Source organism: Prionailurus bengalensis, chromosome A2 (genome assembly GCF_016509475.1).
Source record: "Prionailurus bengalensis isolate Pbe53 chromosome A2, Fcat_Pben_1.1_paternal_pri, whole genome shotgun sequence".
Lineage (NCBI taxonomy): Eukaryota > Metazoa > Chordata > Mammalia > Carnivora > Felidae > Prionailurus > Prionailurus bengalensis.
The window spans coordinates 40730086-40754206 of record NC_057348.1 but is presented as its reverse complement, the minus strand read 5'-3'; positions in this window follow the sequence as shown (position 1 = coordinate 40754206).

Below are 24121 nucleotides of genomic sequence, written 5' to 3'. Positions count from 1 at the left end.
TAAAGGAACAGTTTTCAGAAGTACCTGACGTGTACAGATGTGACATGGCCACAAAGGATTAGCATAGTTTAAATATAACTCAGTAGAGAGACACCATTCAGAAGTCACAGGCCTGTCAGCATTTCCCTGATTTGCCCATAAAAATTAATTATTGGCTAAAAGTAGCAGAAAAAGTCTCAGACCGTTAGGTGGAAAACAGTTTTACAAGCAATCCTGATTATACATAAGGTTGGAGAATTTATGGAAAAGAGAGGTGCATACAGCAGAGTTGAAAGAATTTTTATTTCTAAATAAATGTTTATCACTTAAAATAGTGTTCATAGGATGTTTCTTGTGCTTTAGATGCATGTTTTAGTAAGCAAATGTGCTATTATACTGGAATTATTTTATTAACATGTGCTTTAACCTCTTTTACGATTACTATAAAACAAAGTTTGAGCCTATAATTCTTCTAAACAATTTTTCTGTCTTTGTTGGTCTCTATGTTAAATGTTGTGAATTATTTTGACATATATTAAGTTCTCATAAACATTAAGCAAATTTTAAATTAGTCACTCTATTTTAGTAGTTTTTAATGCAGATTTATACAAATAGACTTTAAAGGAAAAAAAATCTATCTAATTTATACTCCTTTATCCCCCAAATAAGTAACACTAAATACAATTTTCATTTCTGGAACAGAAGTGAGACACTAGGAGGAAATCTGAGCCTCATAAGCACAGTCTGGAGTTTCACTCATAGTGATGCTAATGTTCGTTTCCTGGCTTTGACAAACGTACCACAATTATGGAAGACGTTAGTGTTAGTAGAAATTGGATAAAGGATATGTAAGAACTCTCTGCACTTTCTGGCAACTGTTTTATAATCCCCAAATTATTCCAAAACAAAAAGTTCATTTTACAAATTGAAGATGCCACTCATGTTAACTCACATGAGTTTAATAGTGTTGTTAGTAGCAGGTACTGACCGACAAGGGTTCACAGGACATCTGAGACCTAGCATTTCACTCTCCCCATCCCCACAGCCTATGTTTAGATAGCAAGCATCTTAAATAGGTTTCTAACCGGGAAAACAAAGCCAATGAGCAAAGCAATAAAATGTCCTGTGGTTGACACTTCTGAGACATGATAGCTGGTTTGTTTCACCAAATTCTGTTAACTTGATTAACATCTTCAGTAGAGAGCTGACTCTCTGTGGATGCCACAAGGTACCATTCAAAAGAAACACACAAAATTCAACCTCAAAATGTCACCTCATGGCCCACATAGATATGACTACTTGGAACTTATTTCTTTTTCATCTGTTTCCCCACTTAGATCGTGTGCTCTTCTAGAGCGGGAACCACCAATGAACCCCAGCACATTGCCTGACAACATGGATATTCAAACATCATTTGATAATGGGTGAGTTAATGAATTAACTAGCAGGCATTTAGATGAGAAGAGTCTTGCAGGATGTCAAGAAAGGACTGTATACCTCTGTATATGCAGTGAAAACAGAGCTCTGGTGCCCACATGTGTATTTTTCAATCAATAAGGGAACAAAATTCCCAGTTGCTTGAGTCATAAATGTGAATTCAGAGTTGAGCCAGCCCAGCAATAACTCTCTCCTTAGGAACTAGATAAACAGTTCAAACCAATCCCTGACAGAAAGAGAGTAAAGAACACCACTGCCACATTAAAACATGACCCCCTATATTCTAACATGGGAGGGCTCAAACTCACTTACTCATTAATTGGACAGATAATTTTTCAGACTCAGGGACTCAGCAGTCAGTGGATAAAACAGACAGGAGCGCTTGTCTCAGAGAGCTCACTGTGTGAGAGTAAAGAGAGGAAATAAGAAACTGAGATGATTACAAGCAGGCAATCATCTCCATACTGTCAGGGCCAGAGAGAGAGTACTCGGGATTCACAGACTTACATTCTAGGCAGGAGTCATTAGCTGAGGGAACTTGGACGTTGGCAGGGCTGTTACAGGCATGAAGTGAAATGGTGTAGACACTCTTTATTAATGAAAAGCACTTGAGAAAGTACTGAAACGCAATACACTTTAGAAAGTACTGGAATGCAATGTATTTGTTTGTCCATGTCACTCTTTCTATAGTCATTCCTTATCACGCTTTCACTGAGAACCTACTATGTGCAGGACAGCGTCACAGAGATACAGAGATAGAATGTTAACGCGACTCTCAAGGAATCCACATACCAGAATGGGAGGCAGCAAAGCATTTCCATAAACACCGGAAAGCAAATATTTTTAAGCTTCGTGTGCCACTTAGGGTCTTTGTTGCGTCGGCTTCCTTCCTGTTTATCTGTTTTTGTAAAACTTCACGGACATAAATTTGACCATTCTTAACTCCTTTTGCAAGCGGCCTGACAAAAACAGCGCAGCAGCTGGATTTGGGCCATGTGACCTACATCGCAAACTGCTCATCTGAAAGACTGACAGAAGAACAACAGGAGACTGACTGTAGCATGCTACCTGCTGCAACTGAGCTCTGTGCTGTCATTATTGTCTTTCTGATGTCATCCTCAGAGAGAATCCTGTACATTAGCATCCAACGTCTCACCCCCTCTTCTGCCTGGAAAATGTGAGGGCAAGTGCACCCGACGTAAATACATCTGCTTCCTCCTTCTCCCTTGCTGTCACAACCTCAGTTTGTTCACAGAGGCAATGTCGCTGGCTAAATACTTCTTTCTCAGGCTTCCTCCGAGTAACAAGTGGCCTTGGGTACAGTTCTGGGCCACCAGGCTATGAGCAAAACACGTCTTGAGTTTCTGGGCATATTTTTGCTTGCCTAATGAAAGAAGAAGATGCCATCCATTGTCCCTTGTTCCTTCTTGCACTTACAGATGGTATGTGGGGTGACAGTAACCATCTTGTCACCAAAAGGCAACCAGAATGAGAGGAGGGCCAAAGGATTCACAGATAAGCTATCCTTTCGATTGCTGAGGCTCTGAGCCAACCAGTGTGAGTAAGAATGCTCTCTCCAAATACCACTGCATAGTTTGTAGGCCACTTTCAATTGGCTTTTCTGTCACTAGTTGCTAAAAGCATTCTTGGTGAGGTAAGGTTCATCGTCTGCCCAGCACACCCCCCGTGGCAACCCTGGAATGGAGTGAGAGTTTCCTAGGTTCCTCTATCTTAACTACCACTCCCACCACCATCATCATCACCAGCACCACCATTAATGATTATTGAACATTTACCTGTATCATCTTATTTTTATTACCTAATTACTTATCAATTCTTACCTAATTTACTAGGTAATTATTATTTAATAACCAAAACCGTTGCCTAATTATTATCTAATTATCAAATATCTGTGTATTATCTAGTATCACAACAACACTGAGGCAGAAGCTGTTACTGTCCTTACTCTGAGGTGAGGGAACTGAGCCACAAGGAGTAATTTGTTTAAGATCTCACAGCTAGTAAGTGACCAACCTAGGATTGGGAGCAGTCTGATGCCTGAGGCCTTACACATAATGCCTGTACTTCATTTCTTCAACTGTCACAGAGAATCAACACAAATCATAAGTATAAAGTGTTCAGTTCTGGAGTCTCGTGTCTCATTTGGGAGCATTAGCCACAGTGACCCTGGTTCTCGGGCACATCCCAGAAATAAGCCTCAGCTTGTGAAATTAGCAAAGTTGAACAAGGCTATCGTTTATTTTCCTTTTTCTCCTCAGCGTTAGAAATTCCTGTCAGTGGGAACACACAGTTTCCCAGACGTTGACAGCTCAACTTTTGGGCATTTGAAAATTACCATTATTAGTTTTAGCATGTGAGCGATTTCTTCCAGGCTCATGGTTGGCAGGATTTTTCTTAATCTTTTAACGAATGATGGGATGACATTTTTGTTTGTTTGTTTCCAAAGTTCCTCCAAGATTCCATCACTAGTAAGACACCTGAATTTTAAAAATGTTTTATTGCAAAAAATAAGCCATGAGTTGAATCATCCTGTATTTTTATCCTCTTTATTTTGATGCTACAGGGTTGGTCATAAAGATAAAAGAAAGAAGTTGAAAGTCATTAATATTCATTTTTCTCAGACATTAAATAATCAGTGTTCTGAAGAATCTGGCAGGTAGGTTAGTTTGAGTGTTCTTCTTCTCTTTAACTCTTGGCTGATCATTATCCTTGTCATATGAAAACAAAGTGAATGTTAATTTACATAGCTTTATCTGGGGCTAGTGCACAAAGATATAAAATAAATACTAATATTGATAATCATCATCATCATCATCATCCTAGCAGAGCCTTAGATGAAGTCCCAGGTGATATTATAAACAGTTGACACCTTATCTCTTTTTTACTGTGATAAAATACGTAGAACATAAAATTAATCATCTGGACCATTTTTAAATGTACAATTCATTGCCACTGAGTACATTCAAATTATTGTACAACCATTACCAATATCCATATCCAGAAGTTTTTCATCTTCCCAAACTGAAACTCTGTTTCAGGGTGGCTCAGTTGGTTGAGCATCCGACTTAGGCTCAGGTCATGAGTTCGAGCCCCACATCAGGCTCTCTGCTGTCAGCACCGAGCCTACTTGGGATCCTCTGTCCCCCTTTGTCTCTGCCCCTCCTCCTCTTGCACGTGTTCTTTCTTTCTCTTTCTCTCAAAAAATAAATAAATATTTAAAAAACAAAGTAGTGGACTGCCTGGGTGGCTCAGTCAGTTAAGCATCCAACTTCATCTCAGTTCATGATCTCGCGGTTTGTGACTTCGAGCCCCACGTCCTGCTCTGTGCTGACAACTCAGAGCCCGGAGCCTGCTTCCGATTCTGTGTCTCCCTTTCTCTCTGCCCCTCCCCCATCTCATGCTCTGTCTTTTTCCCTCTCTCAAAAATAAGTAAGCATTAAAACAAAATTTTTTTTTAAAAAGTAGAATTGCTGGATCACATCGTAGTTCTCTGTGTTATTTTTTGAAGAACCCCCGTACTGTTTTCCATGGCAGCCACACCGTTTTACATTCCCAACAAACAGAGCCCGGGATTCCAATTTTTCCAGGTCCTTGTCAGTACTTATTTTCTGTTTTTTGTTTTTTTGTTTTTTTGTTTTTTAAATAATAGCTACCTTAATGAGTATGAGGGGTGAGGGATTATTTTTGTCTCCATTTTGTAAGTAAGGAAACCAAGGCACAGAGACGTAATATAGCCTGCAAAGGGTCCCATATTTATTATGTAGAACTGGGATTCACAGCCAGTAGTTGGTGGCCCAGAGGCCACACTCTTCTCCACTGACTTTTAAAACCAGCAGCAGCTATCACGTAATGAGCATTATTATGTGCCGGGCATGGCACTGAGCATTTTACATGAATTATTTCATCTCATCCTCACAACTAACCTGCAAGCACATCCTTGTTATTGTCTCTACTTTTCTAACAAGGAATATGAAAAGAAGTTAAGTATCTTGTTCAGGGTTCCTCAGCTAGTCAATGACAGAGGTGGGATTCGAATCCAGGTCTCTGAATCCAGGACTTGAACAACTGATCTCTAGCTCATATTTAGTTTTAGATAAAGGATCGTCCCATCAAATTCTGTATCTTTCTCTGTGCCCTCCGTAGAGATATTTTCCCCTTCCTAGAGTTAATCGAAGTCCTTCCAATTGTATTTCATAGTGATATGGATCTGTTCATTGTCTCAGGGAGGCTTATGCTGGCATTTGAATGCAGTTCCTCAAGGCTTTCCAGTGAGCTTAGTAAGTTGAAACATGCACACCGAATATAACATTCCTTCCCAGGTAGAGTAAGTTGGCAGGACCCAACCTTTCATGGAAGGGCTGTGACTCTCAAAAAGCCTCTCTCATTTACCACTTATTCCTTCCCCCTTACCTAGTTGTTGTTCTAAAGATATTTTCTTCCAAGTCGTAATGCTGAAAAGATACTTTTTGCACAGCCCCTCTTACCAACTCCTTCTTCAACCTATTGTCATGTCTTTGGGACAGGTGCGCAAATGTTACCACCTGTCCTCTTTGCTGTTCACTCAGCCTAGATTCAAATCCACTAGGCCACTTAATAGATGTTTTACTTTGAATGAGCTAGTTTAACCTCACTTGACATCAGTGTCTCCATCTATAATGCATGAATAAAAAGTCTCTGTGTCATAGGATTTTTAAAGGATAAATGAGATCATATTCATAAAAAAATTAGCATGATACTTGGCAAGTAGTAAACTCTCTTTAAATTGTAGCTGTTCTCTTAAATCTCACCAACCAGATGATAGCGTTCCAAGAGCAGAAATTGATTCTTACTGACACACCCAGCATGGAGCCTTACACATAGTAGATGATCAAGGAATCTTTTTGGATGACAGTTGTTCATTATTTTGATGGGATGGCCATGACATTTTCAACACTGTGACTCCAGAATCACAAAGTTTCAAGAGGAAGGAACAGGAAAGACAAGGGTAAGGAGGGCAAAGAGGCTGGGGGAGGCAGGCACAGAAGACAGGCACACACAGGAATTTCAGAAGTCATCGTCCTGTGAGATCCAAGCTTAAGGAGCACTCACACTTCACGCCAAAAGAAGTTGGCTAGCGTCTCTGTGTGAAGAGACGGATTGTTGAGCAAGGACCTGCATGTCTAAACCATTCCAGCATCTTGCCCACCTGAGGAGTTGTCCTGACTCTTCTCACCAGTGATTATTCTGCTTTTCCACACCCACACGCTGGGAAATTTCTCCTCTCTAGGACATCCTAGGCCAAATCATCTCCATTTGTACTTTGAATGCAGTCAGGCCTGGAAGCCTTTTGCTTGTAATTGGAATGTTGTAGGGTTGTACTAGAAAGCCTGCCCAGTACTTACATCACTGCTGGAATTTGAACTCTATTTCTTTATACTTGTTGTTTTAGACCTGAGCTGCCCAGTATAGTAGCCACTATACACAGGCGCCTATTTAATGTAAATTAATTAAAATTAAATGAAATTTAAAACTCAGTTTCATCAGCCATATGGCATGCACTCAATCGCCACATCTGGCTAGTGATTATTATATTGAACAGAGCCAGATATAGACCATTTATGTCATCACAGAAAGTCCTATTGCAGAATTGCTCTAGAAAATAAGATCAAGCATCGTAAAGCAAGTAATTCTCATGAAAAATTGTGTCGTAGCTATGTGAGAATCAGGGGGATCTGTTACTCTTTAGGTACACTCTGTGGGTTTTAAAACATGTTGTAAATTCTTTGACCCACAACCCATCAAAATGCGGAATCTAACTTCCCTTTCTCGCCACAGCCTCAGCTGACACCATGCTTAAACTCTAGACGTGGGAGCCTCTGCAGACTGTAGCCTCTGGGCCACCCCAGCTAATACTAGGTGGAGCAGAGACAAGATGTTCCCATGATATCCCACAGATTCCTGAGCCAAATGATGTTTTTGTTTTAAGCCTCCATGTTTACGGTGCTTCGTTACCCATAAATAAAAATTTGAACGTGAATATTCCCAAAAAACCAGCACATTTTAAATGCAGTATCAGTAGTGAAGTATCTTTAATGAAGTTCAGTCCACAATGAAAAGATGTTTGAGAAAGTGTGAGAATCGTCTTCAGTGCCTAACTGCAATATCATTGGTAAGAACATGAGACAGACCAAAAAAGTAGGAAACTTATAATGCACTTTAAGAAATGATAACCACCCCTCCCTTCCAACTACATCAACTTCAGCCCCACTCTCGGTGGCTAAAAAAAAAATGGCAACATATTTGTGCTTGTTCCTCAGATGTCAGAACTTCCAATTCATCGTCGGCTCTACAATTCTATCTAGGTGTTACAGTCTGGTAAGAAGACTTGTCTTGGTATTATATCTGCATAGAACCCTTGATGATTTTAATATTACATGTGATCATTTAAACAAAATGACAAAGATTACTAGGATGCTTTGATTCTTGAGTTACATTAAACTGAAAATGTTCACTGTCCATGTAAAAATTATGCTTCTTAATCTGCTTTTAATTTTGATTTATTTCTATTTCCCTGCAAGCAGCCCTTAAAATTAAAAAAAAAAAAACTTATGTCCAAGCAGCTTATTTGGAAGTGTAGGATAGAGAAATAAACACAGAAAAATGAATGAGACCAAATACGTGGATGCATTATTGACAATACTAACAACCACTAGGCAAAACTGGATGCTTAATCCTATGGGGCTTTCAAAGAAGCTAGATGAATGAAATGCATCTCAGGTCCATCCATCCCAGAGGACTGAAGAAGGAAGCATTTACCTTTGACTCCTATTCTCTGTGGATCAATTATTTCCCCATACACTGCGCCTGAATGAGTGCCAAATGGATTGCCAAGGGCATCCCACACCACAGCATGAGAGAAATTCTAGAACAGAAAACAGGAGACATGCGTTGGAAGCCCAAAATAAAGCACTGTCAAATAAAGCCCCGAAATAAAGCTGGCTGAGGTATGAGTGGAACCACCACTTATCACAGATGGGCTAAAATAAGAGGTGAAGATAAGAATAGATAAGAAGTTCTGAGGTGATACACACAACGTGTGTGCTCCAATCTACCCTTTGAACCACTCTGCTATGCGTTTACTCTCTCAGTTCAAATAATTATGCAGCTTCTTTAAAGTGGAAGACACCATAATTTCAGCCAAGACTTAATCCAAGAGGGCTAGTGAACCAGCCTAAATGACAGCTGCAGCCAGTCCTGAGGCTAGAATTAATATTCAGTAGATCTCTTTCCACCAACCATTCTGTATATCCTTCACCCTTGGCTAGCACTTCATCAGGCATGGTTGCCTGGTAAGGACTCAAATACCTACTGTAGTTTCCTTGTCACTGTGGGACTGGTTATTGAACTTTCCTGTATACCATCATCAAGAGGTATGGAAACAGCAAGAGACACCCCTAGTGAATGCCCTGGGTTTCAGGTTTACTTCTCCCTGCCCCCATTATGCAGTAGCATCTCTAGCTTCTCATGGTGATGAAAGTCACTTACACTGACTATGACAGTGATTCTTTCTTCTGCCTTCTGGCCTACCATCATAAGAAATTGCAAGTAACCCACACCTCAGTCAGACACCTGAGTTATTTGAACACATTTCACCTAACTGATCCTTTCGGATAAGCATATCCTTTCACCACACTTAATTTGCAGAGGAAGCATGCAAAATAAAGGCATACACGGATAGAATAGGATTTGAGAAAAATGGATGTTCAGACACAAACCTGCTAATTTCTCACTGCTCATGCAACGAATCCGTCTCATCCCGCGTGTGTACTGCCTGTTCAAGTTTCAGAATTTGTATCCGTCTGCAAAGGAGCAGCCATCTGAGTGGAAATGAACAGCCAAAAAATCTGTTGTGAAGCTGCAGGCCATAGTAAGCATACTGGTTTTACTTGGTATGCTTATTTAAGATGGCTTTCAGCATAGTGAGGAGACGTAAATAGCATCCCTTGGCACTATCCAGGTAGGAGAGTACACTGGTGTATTTTACAGTAATTTTCCACGCTAAAGATTGCAGTAGAAACCCATCACAGCAGATGCCTCGTTTTGCTCTGCATCCTGTTAGCATTGCTTGCTTCCTATTCTAGTCACAGCTTCAGTGGACAGCTCCCCCCTCCTTGTGCTGTCAGGGGACACTCATCTCAAGTGCATGGCCACACCTCATACCCTACCTTAGCACCTCCTGTGTCAGGGCTCGACTCTCCTGGACCCACAGCAAGCCCAGCCCCTAAGTGTGGGGAAGTTAATACCCTCGGGAACCACCCTCATCCAAGAAGGGTTGAGAGCTAATAGATAAATGTTCTAGCTTCCCATCTTTAGAGTAAATAATTCTGGGAAGCATTCCACATGTATCTCATCTGTTCCAGTACAATCATTGTCCCATTTCCAAGAATGACAGCCTCAATGACTGCTGTTGGGTTTTGTTTCTTCCCTGTTTTACTCTCCTCATTCACTCACTCTTGATCTTGGGGTCACCTCCTGCATAAAAAATCTGAAACTTATTTTGGAAAAAGAGATTTATCAGGGATAAATAGAGGCATTTTGCTGATAAAGAGGTCCATTCTCTAAGAAGACTAAAAAGTTATAAACATGTATGCATCTAACAGCAGTGTGAAACGGGGGCAAAAAGATAACACTGCAAAGATAAATAAATCAATTATTATGAGTAAAGACTTTAATACCTTCTTTTGGTAATTGGAAGATTAAGCAGGCAGAAACTTTGAGGCATATAGTGGATGTGACCAGCACTCTCAGCCTGCTTGACACCTACAGAATGCTCCAGCCAACAACAGCAGAATGCACATTCTTTTCAATCTTGTGAAAGATTTGCCAAGGAAAACCACATTCTGAGCCATAAAGCCAAACCTTAACAAATTTATGTTCTCAGATCATGACAAAATTAACAAATAACAAAACCCCCAAATACTTGAAGATTAAATAACACACTTGTAAATAACACCTAGTAAGAAGAAGGGGGGGAGCAGTGCAGAAGAATGAGAAGGAGAAGGAGGAAGAGGAGGAGAGGGGAGAGGAAGGGGAAGAGAAGGGGGGCGGAGGAGGAGAAGTTGTTTCATAAGAAAGTTTAAAATATTTTGAGCCAAATAAAAAATGAAAATACAGCTAATTAAAATTTATGGATTTCTTTGAAGGCTGTGCTTAGAGAGAAATTTGTGGCATTCAATGCATATATTAAGAAGTAGAATAATCTAAGATCAATCATTTAAGTTTTCATGTCAGGAAACTAGAGAAAGAGGAACAATTTAAGCCTAAATGAAGCAGAAAAAAGAACAGAAGTAACAAAAATGAGAGAAATCATTGAAATTGAAAACAGGAAAATAATAGAATCCACAAAAACAAAACCTGGTTTTTTGAAAAGATCAAATTGACAACCTTCTAACTAGGCAAACCAAGAGAAGAAGAAAGAAGATACAAATTACTAATATCACAAATGAAAGAAAAACCATTATTACTGATACCATGGACATTAAATGTATAATCAAGAAATATATGAACAACTCTATGCCCATAAATGTAATTATTTACATGCAATAAACCAATTGGTTATAAAAACACAAACTACTAAAATTCACACAAGGAGTAACAGATAATCTTAATAGGTCCATGTTTATTATAGTAATTGAATTAATAAGTAATTTTTAAAAACACCAAGCCCAGTTGGTTTCACTGATAAACTTTCCAAAACATGTAAAGAAGAAATGATACGAATAGTCTACAGTCTCTTCCAGAAAATAGAAACAGAAATACTATCAACCAAGTCATTTTAGGATGTCAGTATTTCTCTGAAACCAAAAAAAAAAAAAAAAAAAAGATCAAGACATCACAACAATGGAAAATTGTAGATCAATATCCTCAATTAAAAATATAGCAAATAAAGTCCAGCAATATATAAAATTACTGAGGGGGGAGGCACCTGGGTGGCTCAGTTGGATAAGCCTCTTGATTTCAGCTTAGGTCCTGATTTCACAGTTTGTGATCTCACAGTTTGTGGGTACGAGCCCCGCATCGGGCTCTACACTGACAGTACAGAGCCTGCTTGGGATTCTCTCTCTGCCCCTCCCTTGCAATAAGTTTAAATAAGTAAGTAAGTAAATACGTAACGAAATCACCAAATGGGATTTATTCCAGGTATGCAAGGTTGGTTCAACATTCTAAAATCAGTCAATATAATCCACTTCTCCAGACTAAAGAAAAAAGATCATATGATCATATCAGTTTATCCAGAAAGAGCATTTGGAAAATCCAACACTCATTCATGATAAAAACTCAACAAAGACTGGAGGGGAACTTCCTCAACTGGATAAAGAACATCTACCAAAACCCCCTGTGGTAACCTTATCCTTAATGTTGAGAATTGGTTGCTTTGTCTCTAAGATTAAAATGGTGGCAAGGATGCCCCTTCTCACAGCTCTTATTCACTTATTATACTAGAAACCCTAGCTAGTGCAATAAGAAAGGAAAATGAAGAAAATGAAAGGTATACAGTTTGGGAAGGAAGAAATAAAACTGACTTTGTTCACTGATGACATAAGTATCTATGCTGAAAACCCCAAAGAATTAAAAGACAAAACAAAACAAAAATTAAAAAAAAAACCTCCTGAAGCAAGTAAGTGAGTATAGGAGTGTTACAGGATACAAGTTTCATATACAAAAGTCAGTTGTTTTCCTATATGCCAGCAGTGAACAATACGAATTTGAAGTTTTTCAAAAATTACCATTTATGGTAGCATCAAAAAATAAAATAATTATATATAAACCTAACAAAATATGTACAGGACCTATACATGGAAAAGTATAGAATTCTGATTTAAAAAAATTAAAGAAGATATAAACAAATGCAGATATATTCTGTCTTCACAGATTAGAAAACTCAATATTAAAATGTCAATTCATCTCATCTTGGTCTAGGGGTTCAACAAAACCCCAATCAAGAGCCTAGCACACTAACTTGTTAGATATCAACAAACTAATACTAAGTTATATATGTGAAGGTGAAAGGCCTAGAATATCCACAAAAATACTGAAGAATAAAACTGAAAATTCAAGACATGCTACCAAATTTCAAGACATACTCTAAAACTGTAGTGACCAAAAAACATGGTATTAAGGAAAGAATAGACATATGGATCAATAGAACAGAATAGAGAGCCCAGAAATATTTTCACACAAACATAGTCAATTGATCTTTGACCAAGGCACATAAGCAATCCATTACAGAAAGGATAGTCTTTTCAACAAATAACACTGGGACAACTGGATATCCATGTGCAAAAACAAAACAAGAAAAGAGAAAAAAGAATCTAGATGTTGATTTTATGTTTTTCAAAAAACTTAACTCAAAATGGATCTTATAGCCAAATGTAAATGCAAAGCTATAAAATTTCTAGGTCAAAATATAGGGGGAAAATCGGTAATGATCTGGGTTTGACAATGAGTTTTCAGTTACAACCCTGAAAGCATGATCTATGAAAAAAATTGGTACATTGGACTTCATAAAAATTAAAAACTGCTCTGTGAAAGACACTATTAAGAAAATCAAAAGCCAAGCCACAGTCTAGGAGAAAATATTTGCAAAAGGCATATCTGATAAAGAACTTATATCCAAAATATACAAGTGTTCTTAAAATTCAACAAAAAGAAACCAAACAACTCAATAAAAAAAAAATCAGAAAACCTGAACAGACACCTCTCAAAAGAAAACGTACATGACAAATAAGATATATGTGATAAATGAGCATATGAAAAGATTCATTAGGGAATTACAAATTAAAACAATGAGATATCACTATACACCCATTAGAATGGCAAAAACTATTTTAAATTTACCACACCAAATGCTGGCAAGAATGTGGGACAACAAGAACTCCCATTCTTTGCTGGTAGAAATGCCAAATAACACAGCCACTTTGGAAAACACTTTGGTGTCTTCTTAGAAAGCTTAACATAGTGTTAGCATAAATTTCAGTAATCATTCCCCTAGATATTTAGCTGACCAATTTGAAAACTTATGTTCTCACAAAAAAAAAAATGCACGTGAATGTTTACAGCACCGTTATTCATAGTTGCCAAAAAACTGTAAGCAACCAAGATGTCCTTTAGTAGGTAATGCAGTCATAAACTGTGGTGCACTCATATAATAGAATATTAGCATTATATGCATATATTTGAATTATGCATGTATTTTGGAAAATGCATCTATTTGAGCTATTAAGCCACAAAAAGAAAGAGAGATGGAGGGAGGAGGATGGAAGGAAGGAAGGAAGGAAGGAAGGAAGGAAGGAAGGAAGGAAGGAAAGAAGGAAGGAAAGAAGGAAGGAAGGAAGGATAGAATGAATCATAAATGCATATTGCCCAGTGAAAGAAACCAGTCTGTAAAGGTCCATACTCTATGACTTCAGCAAAATGATCCTCTGGAAAAGGCAAAACTGGAGCAACAGAGAGGAGACCAGTGGTTTCCAGGGGCTTGGTGGGATGGATAGGGTTGAAAGGGTGAAGCCTCAGGCAGTTATGGGATAGTGAAACTTTTCTGTATGATCCTGCAATGGTGGATACATGATACTATATTTGTCAAAACCCATTAAACTTTACAGTACAAAGAGCCAACCATAATGTATGAAAATTTTTTAGAAATCATTTGGGAGGTTGGAGATCCCAGGATGGAATGTGGAATGTGACAAAGCCCTCTGACAGTATTACACACGTATGAGACAATCTCTCTAAATGGGTTTGGAGGAAAAGGTGCTGACTTAACTTTGGAAATGTACAGAATCTGTTGAGTTAATCTTAAAGAGAAGATGAGAACATGTCCGTAATCACTCTTTGCTAGTGATGAAGTTGATTTACACAGGAGTGTGTGTTAATAATTCTGATGCCATAATACATGTACCCTGGAATTGAATAAGTAAATGGATGGTGGATAGTGGGAGTTTTCTGTTAGTGTTGAACTGGAAATTTACAGATAGGAGAAGAGAGGAGGCAAGAATGGTCTGTGTGATAATGGATTAGAGTTGGAGACATTACTGTGAACTCATGTTTGGCTTACTTTACATACAGAAAGTTGCATATAGAAATAATTATAGATATGTATATAGACAGAAATTAATAAACACTCATATATTTCCTTGCTCTGTCAGCTGGGAATGCATAAAAACAATAGTATCACAGTAGCAATGAGCACACCAAGGGCCCAGACACCGGTTTCTTTTTCATGTCATTCCTCTTAAATGAGATTAGCAGTTTAAATTTTTTTTAATGTTTATTTTTATTTTTGAGAGAGAGAGAGCGTGAGAAGGGGAGGGGCAGAGAGAGAGGGAGACACAGAATCTGAAGCCGACTCCAGGCTCTGAGCTGTCAGCACAGAGCCTGACGTGGGGCTCAAAACCACAAATCGCAAGATCATGACCTGAGCTAAAGTTGGAGGCTTAAGTGACTGAGCCATGCAGTCACCCCCAGATACTGGCTTCTAACACCATTCTCCAGTATAAAGGAGCCCGAGCTTCTTGGAGGAATGGCTGACTCAAGGACTGGGACAGAAAATATACAAGATAAACCTAGAGAACCTTGGAGTGCCAGAAAGTAAGAAGTACTAAAAAACAAACAACAGCAACAAAAAACCAGCACATTGGTGAAGGCACGTCAAAAATACAACAGGGGCTGATCGGAAGCGCTCTCAATGAGCAAAGCTGGAAGAATGGATGAGAAAAAGGAGTGCTGGATTGCAACTCAAAGTATGAAATAAGTATCCATGAATTCATGCTGATATAAGTAAGTGATTGGATATATTTTTAAAATGGCAATTAAAAAAATAGCCTGTGCAAAAGAATTCCAAATACTTCCTGCAGATATGCCCCTCTCAAGGAGATGGAGTGTAACTCCCCACTCCATTAAGTGTATGCTACACATAATATCTTCCTTCCAGAGTGCATTTATGGAAAGGAATTCAAAAGAGAGAAAAACCTCCCTCATCCAGGAGATCCAGGTCAATATCAACAGTGAACTGCCATGTTGTGGTTTGTAGTCTTGATATAATGTGATGAAAATGGCACCGTACCCCCACGGTCTTCCTCTCGAAAATACATAACGGCAGTCTGATCATGAGGAAAACATCAGACAAATCCCAACGAGGGACATTCTACAAAATACCTAACCAGTAATCCTCAAAACTGTCAAGGTCATCAAAAAATAAGGAAAGTCAGCAACACAGGCTCAGCCCAGTGGAAGCTAAGGAGATATGATGACTTAAATGCAATGTGGTGTCCTGGATGGTTTCTTGGAACAGTAAAATAACATTAGGTTAAAAGAAAACCTAAGGAAAATAGAATAAAGTATCAATATTGGGTCATTAATTGTATCAAAAATACCATGCTACTGTAGGATTTAGGGGACAGTGTGAGGTATATGGCAGTTGTCTGGACTATCTTCACAATTCACAAATCTAAAATTGTGTTTAAAAATGCATTTTGTTCTTAAAAAATCAATATCAGAACAAAGAAAATTGAAGGTGACAAACTGAGCAGAAGCAGCGTCGTATGGGATGGGGGTGGAAGGTCTGGGCAGTGGGAGAGAAGCGTGGGAATCTAAAGACCCTGCTCTAGTTCAAGGCCTTTTAGTATTTGGCAGCATGACTTCTTAGAGTCTCAGTTGTCCTTAATTATTACCATCATAATAGTCAACATTTTAGCAACATTCATGAGATCAAGAGTGCTATGTTGTGTGAATCACTGTATCTGCAGTGTCAAGAACAGTATTAATACATTATAAATATTCAATAATTTCTTGTTGAGTGAATGAATGATGAAGGAAGGAAGGAAGGAAGGAAGGAAGGAAGGAAGGAAGGAAGGAAGGAAGGAAGAAAGGAGGGAAGGATTAAGGAAGGAAGGAGGAAAGAAGGAAGGAAGGGAGGGAGGAAGCACGTGTCTTCCTCTGTCAGGCACAGTGTTCTGTGCTTTCTATTACTTTAGGTAATACATTTAATAATGCATGTTGTATGGAACACTGTTCTTCTGCATCTGACAGCTGGGACGCTTAGAGAATTTCTATTTCTTCCCCATACACAGCTGAAAAGTGGCACAGGCAAGATTCGTACCAAACCATCTGACCTCAAACCCCCACACACTTAACCTGTACCTTCCTGGGCCCTTAAATTTCTGGTGCAAGAGCAACATGAAAGGGATCTGCCCCTTCTCGCATCTCTCATGCCGCACTGCTTTTGTGCCCTGATGGAGTCACACTACAGTGTTTGTAGGGCCCCTTCTATGGGGGCAATTATAGGACTCAATAGGACAGAATCTTCTTCCCCAAGACTCACCCTCACTCTGTTCTGTTTCTGTTTGCTCCCAACCCCACACTATTTATCTCCATCTGAACTTTGCTTAGATAAAAGCACCTCATCCATAATTTTTCTTTCTCAGAATCCTGCAGGGGAGACAGAGACAAAGATAAATGTCTGACCTCCACATTCATTTTTATGATAACAATATCTCGTCCTGATTCACAGAGGCCTAAGCCTACTCAGCAGGTTCAACTTTAAAGAATAATGGGGTGGGGGGAAGGCAACAGAACGAGACCTTTCGCTTTAAACACCAGGATGATAAAAAGCTGTGCAACCCAGATAGCATCAGACAGCTCCAACCCAAGGAAGGCCATTGCTCTGCAGTTCCTGGTTCATGTTCTTGTTGTTTTACCCCTAAGTTCAGACCTAATTGTAAGATAATGACTTCAGAGTAAGATAAAATTCAGGGAGAATGTCAGATTGCGGAGAAGAAAGCTTTTATTCCAACTAAACATCTTTGATGGTAGAAAAAAATAGGGCATATGTCAATTGCTATTTTATAGAAATCATCTAATTGCTAAATTCCTCCCTAGGCATAGCACAACTTTTTTTTTCTTTTTTTTTTTTTTCTTTTTTGAAGTGGAAGGAGCAAAGACAAGTGCTTTTGGTAAAGATTCCAATCCCATCATCTTGTGTATTTTAAAACAAGCTGACGTTTTAGTAAAAAATTAGGTTTCAATATACTAAAGATAAATGCTTGCATCCTGCGCTGTATGGCCATTTGAATTTTCTAAACGCTTTTACAGTTTTTAGAACTATTGTGAGCGCCACCCATTTCTTATTAAGTAATAAAACTGGGGGAGATGTTTGCAAGTCATAAGGTTCCATAAATGGTTCCAAATTTATGGTTGCACTATAAACTATATTAGACGATCCAGAGTAGCAAAAAGCCAGTTTGTTGCATTCACTGGTGCTCTCAGAGTCTATAAATTCAAGGTAAGCCATGTACACAGCAAATGAACCATCACGAAACCACTCTGGGACAAGATGCGCACGTTGACTTTTCAGGACGTTCTGTGTTTCTCCGCTCCCAGGCATTTCTAAATAAATCATGGGCAGAATGGAGTCAAGACTTCCATCCTCAAAAGACACCCAGAGGCAAATCGACACTGGTGTCACATTCCAACCAACTCTAACGAGGATGACTAAGGTGATCCGGATGGTGAAGCTTCATCATTTGACAACTGCATCGTCCTCCAGGGACAACTCTGTCTTTCTCTCAGAACCCTTCTTTTCACAAAGCTGAAGGCCGCCTTGCAGAAATTGCTACAGATAATGATAGGTGCTATTACTGTTACTGGTATTTATTAAAATCTTATAAGGTCTAGGCACTAGGATATGCACAATAGAGCAATGATTCAAGCTCTTCTCTATTTTCACAACCCTATGAGAATGATTCTGTTGGGAAACTGAGGCTCAGAGAGGTTAACTACTAGGATTACCTGATCCCAGACAAAACAGCTTAGTCTCCCTGCACCCAAAGCCAAGCTATTAGTCACTCGAAAAAAACTGTTATTTCTAGACAAAACACAATCCTTTTGAGCATAAGCAGATGACAAAACATCCTGAGTCAGCTTTACGTGCATTTTAGCACTCACTGTGAATCCAGTTTATCCAAAATAAGAGTAATATTAATAAAGAGGAGGAGGAAGAGGAGGATTCATCACCTTTTTGAGAGGTTCTTTCGTGCAAAGCGCTGCCGTAGGCACCGTGCATGTCAGGTTTCTTTGGGTCCTTATCAAATCTCTGAGGACACCCCATTAGCACTCCCATTTTGCAGACGAGAAACCTGAGGCTTGGAGAGGTACAGAAAGTTTTCCTGTCTCACATGACTAACAAATGGCAGCACTATGACTTGAAGCCATGTCAGCCTGACCAAGATGCATTCCTTTTTTGTCCTGCACCAAGCTGTCAACAGCACCAGTGCAAAAATGATAGGAGCTTAAACATTTGTCAGGGATTTTGGAAAACCTCAGTGTTTCTATGCCTCTTGAATAGGTTGTACATGGTAGAATTGCACTAAAGAGCCAGAATGGTCTGGCCAGACACTTTGCCGTCCTGAGCAACCATTCCTACCTTTCCCTTGACTGTATAGAGAAACTTCTAAGTCCGCCTCTGGTCACATTTGCCCCTTTTTACTGAGAGCTTACTGTTCTGGGTTTTGTTTCTTTTTTCTTTTCTTTTCTTTTCTTTTCTTTCTTTTCTTTTCTTTTTTTAATGTTTATCTATTTTGAGAGGGACAAAGAGACACAGAGTACAAGCGGGGGAGGGGAACAGGGAGAGGGAGACCCAGATTTGGAAGCAGGTTCCAGGCTCCAAGCTGTCAGCACAGAGCCCAACGCGGGGCTCAAACTCATGAACCATGAGATCATGACCTGAGCCTAAGTTAGACGCTTAACCGACTGAGGCATCCACACGCCCCTGTTGTTATGTTTTGTTTTGTTTTGTTTTGTTTTGTTTTGTTTTGTTTCAAGTACTAATTGAAAAATACAAAATCTCACCTTTCAAATAACCACTGAAGTCATGTCCATTTTCCTTTCCCTTATCTTGCCTGTGATGGGCATTTTTTGGTTTTGTCTCTCCTCCCTCCATCAGCTAATCACCCTATTTCTAGTAAGGGAAAGTTGATTCTTATTCACCAATGACACTGGCCCACTTCTCAATCCCTGTCTCAGAAAGTAGGAAACTTCATTTTAGCACTTAGATTCAGCCTTGTTTAAAGTCAATTTTTTCACCTCCTCCTACATGAGCCACTTAACCCGCTACTTACCCTTTTTGCTTAAGCCAGTTTGTGCAGGTTTTGTCACTTACAAACAACATAGATCTGTGCCTGCCCAAGCCTCAAGGTCAAGCTCAAGTCGTTCAAGTCAGTTTCTAGAGACAGATGGAAATTCTTTGCCATCTCTACCCTATTCTGACTTCCTGCACCCTCCTCACCATTTCCAAATAAATTAGCATCAGTGCACACGTGTGTCATAGAAGGGGATCACATTCACTGGGTTTGGTAGAGTTTTTGAAATGTCTCAGAGACAACACTTTCCAATTAGCCACGTCAAGACGAAGCCACCAATGTTGCTTTTCTTCTTCTCCCGGGGTTGATAACCAGATACCTTGCACCTGTCTGCACCCCCACTCCCCACATTCCCTTATTGTTGTGAGGACTAAGGGCTGGCATTTGGAGTGTGCTCAACACTGATAGCCGTGATTATTGTGAGTACTCTTCTCAAATTCTGGAAGAGCTGCCAAGGAAAAGAAGTAGGCATATGTGTACATTTATGACACAAAATAAAATCAAAGGATAAAAGTCACATAGAGAGGCATAATTGTCTAAGACATATAGCTTTGAGCAATCGTATTTTTAATAAACTTGTCTAAATGATTTTGAAATAGGGACAATCATAATAAAGTTTAAGATTCAACAATTGGGTATACAAGGAAAGAGGCTGATGATAAACCTTCACACTTGAATTAATCAATATTAAGATCTATTATGGAATCTTGAACACCACCTATAAGCTAATGACTCCCAGCTTAACTTCAGCAGGTCAAAAATCTCCTCTAAAGTTCACACTCATATATCCAACTTTCTACTCGACATGATTTGAATCGCCATCTCAAATAGAAGTTTCGATTTCATCATCTACACCCTCTTGTCTCCCAGTCTGCCCTGCTCTGGTAAAGAATACCATTGTTCATCTATTTCTTCAGGCCAGATATCTTGAAGTTGTAAATCTCTATTTTTTTTTTAAGAATTATCTATTTTTTAGAGAGAGAGAGAGAGAGAGAGAGAGAGAGAGACAGTGCCAGCGGGGGAAGGGCAGAGAGAGAGGGACAGAGGATCCAAAGCAGGCTTTGCGCTGGCAGCGGTGAGCCTGATGCAGGGCTCAAAATCACAAACCAGACTGTGAGATCATGACCTGAGCTGAAGTCGGATATTCCACCGACTGAGCCACCCAGGCGCTCCTTGAAGTCATAAATCTTTGACTGTTTTCTCTCCCTCATAACCACATCCTCAAGTGCTTCCATGGTACCTTCAGTCAGTCTACTCCTCCAACCCTTCATGGCAGCTACCATCATTTCCTACAGACAGCCACAAGAGCCACCATCTATCTTCTCTGCTTTCGCTCTTGCCCTCTTGAATCAGTCCTCTGCTCAGAATGCAAAGTAAACTTGGAAAAATGCAAATCAGTTGCTTTCTCTCTTGTGTCTAACCCATTAGCTTCCCATCACAGACTCAGAATAAAACCCAGAGTCATTAGGTTGGTCTACATCGACCTACATGCGCTACCAGTGCCCTCATCCAACACACATCCTCTGCTCTAGGCATTCAGAGCTCTTATCCCTGGAACAGACCAAGTTGATTCTAGCATCAGGGACTTTGTACTTACTCTTCTCTCTTTGTGGAAATCAATTCCCCTGTTGCTGTAACTTCCTCCCTCTCTTCAGGGCTCTGCTCATATGCTACCTCATCGGAGAGGGGTTCCTTCTCCACACTTTTAAAACACGCCTCCCAAACTCACACCTGCTATGCACAAACCTCATCATCCCCATCCCCTACCTGGATTCACCATTCTTTATGGCACATATTACATGTTTATTTTTACGATCTGTTTATCCGTATCCCTCACTAGTTCATAAGCTCCACGAGGGAAGACTTGTTCACCCCTGTATCTCCCATGCCTTGTATAGCTCTCCTCATAGCAAAACTTGGCAAAAATTTGTTGAATGAGTTCACCAAATGCCATTTTCAGCCACAGCAGCCACAGAGCCCACTCCCCCCTTTTTCTGCCACTTTCCCCCATGCCTTTGGGAAAATGCACCACTCACCTGGAATTTCCCCACAGATAGATGTGTTAATCTTAGTTAAAGAGAGAAATAATGAAGTCTCACATTTAGTGAGCCTCACTATGTGGCAGGTATTATGCCAAGCCCTTGACCCGTAAGATCCCATTCATTCTCAGAACAGTGCCATTAGGAAGTTTGTGATAATTGTCCCTGTTTTAGTGATGAGGAAACTAAAACTTGAAAAGAAGAACCTTGCCCAAGGCTTGGATGTGGAAGAGTCGGAATTGATCCCAAGTGCTCTGAACCCAGAGTTAGTCTGCTCCCTTTCTATGCACCCTCCTTTCTCCTCAGCACCCTGAACAAAGCTTCCCAGAGTTGAAAAAAAAATCAAAAAAGTTATTTGCTCTGTTTTAAGCTCTTGCTATCTTCTGTTTTTAATGAAAATGTGCCAAAATACGGTGGAAAAATTATGGAATATCTCAAATGTATCCACTTAGCAAAATTATCTTTCTAATATATGACATACACAAAAGCCACAATGAGAGGTATAGCAGTACTATTTACAAGGTGAAAATGGGATTATTAAAAATAAAGTGTTAGTTAACAGTGAACTACAGTTGGGGAGAGAGAGTTACATGACACAGAAAAATGGCATCTGCTTTGAATCCTGTCACTGCAATCCTAGAACTTTATGCATGGCCTCCGTTGGCAGTAATAATTTGAGTCCCCTGGTTGTCGGAAGGCTGAACCTCTCTCTTACACCTGCTCCCCACCTCCTGACGGTGCTGAGAAGTACTTAACCAGGAAGTCTGCAGCAACTCAGAGCCAGAAAGGCAAAAGCCAAACCTTGATCAACGGATTTAGAATCCCCATCCTGAGTCCTTCCCTGTTAGTGTAACTGCACAACCCGAACATGGGACACGTTGTAAACGTTTTGACTCCGTCACAGGACAAAGGGGATTTATTCTTCTGAGTTTCCACTTGCTCAGCCACGTAGCAAAGCACGGATGACCAAAGCTGATTCAGACTTTGGTCACACCCAATTTTTTTTCAATTGGGGAATTGCTAAGAGAGCAAATGTTTTACAGTTTGCCTCCATTCTGACTCACGCACTTCAGAATTTTCTTTTGGTTTTCTTTTTGCATTTTCCTTCAGGCATTCGAATTAGGAGTCAAAGTCAGGGTGCTGTCTTTGGCTAGGCAGGTTTCACACTACACAATTCCAGGGTCACCATTCGTGGAGACCACAGTGGGACTCAACAGCCCGGGGTTTTGATGCTTTGATGCCCTTTAAGCTCTCTGAAGCCTCATTTGTTTGTTTGTTTGTTTGTTTGTTTGTTTGTTTGTTTGTTTGTAAATTAAGGATAAAAGCTGCCTTATTGGTTTCTTAAAGCATTTGAGATAATAGAGGTAAACAAACGTAACTTGTGAATCTCGACAGGTTATTTGAGTGCGTGAAGTGTGCATGGGGCTGGGGAGGAGGGAGAATGCCATTGTTATAAATGGTGCCATAACTTCCTCTGTAGAACTCAGCGGCTCAGGCTGACCTCTAACTCCTTCGTGGGAATGTATATTCAGACCACAAACAAACCTTGCAGAATTGAAATTCTTATACCACCCCCTCAAAAAATATATATGCTAAAAAAATATAAAGTAAAGATATTAAAAAAGATAAGTAAAATAAAATAGCAGAAGCTTCTTTTTTGTTTTTTTGGGGTTTTTTTGTTGTTTTTTTTTTTTTGTGGATGTTGCTTAAACATATGTTAAAGGGCAAACTGAAGTCCAAGGTTATCTCTTAGCAGGTAAGTCCATATCCACATAAGCTGAGTCTAAACTTTTAATCACGGAGATGTCTCTTTCAATCAGATTTTGGTACAAATAAATGTTGTTTTCAGAACACATTTGATGAAATGGATATACTAATCAGGAGAAAAGTAAAATAGCCAAGCAAATCAGACATTCCATCTTAGCCCAAGCACGACCAACCCAGAAGCAACAATAAAGTCCTGCCAACAAACCTGATGTTATCACTAGGGAAATAAGAATTTCGTGAGCCATGTTTTGACTTTCCTTATGGAAGAAAGACCAGCGGGCTGTACCCAGGAAATAAGTCTAATACAAGAATTTGGCCATCTGCATGATTTCTGAAAATCAAACCGCTCTAAAATTACATGGAAACAATCACATTCTGGGTTGCCTTCATTTAGTATTTTCAATTAGTGAAAGAGTAGACAATTTCAGCTGCTTAGAGTTCTCTGCTCAATAAAAGCAATTCACAGTTACATTATTTTTTTAATTGATCTTCATTCATTAGCGCCAAATGAGAGAAATAATTGGGCTCTAATTACCCTGGCATCTGAGTAAGTAGTAGTATAATTTTCCATTTGGCTCCAAAGTATTCTCAATAATTAAGTCATGTCTCTCCTGCTATCTAATTTAAGAACCTTAAAGAAATAAGAGTGGGGGAAGAAAACAACACTTAATCACAACCCTTATTGATATGCAACTTCTTTCATAC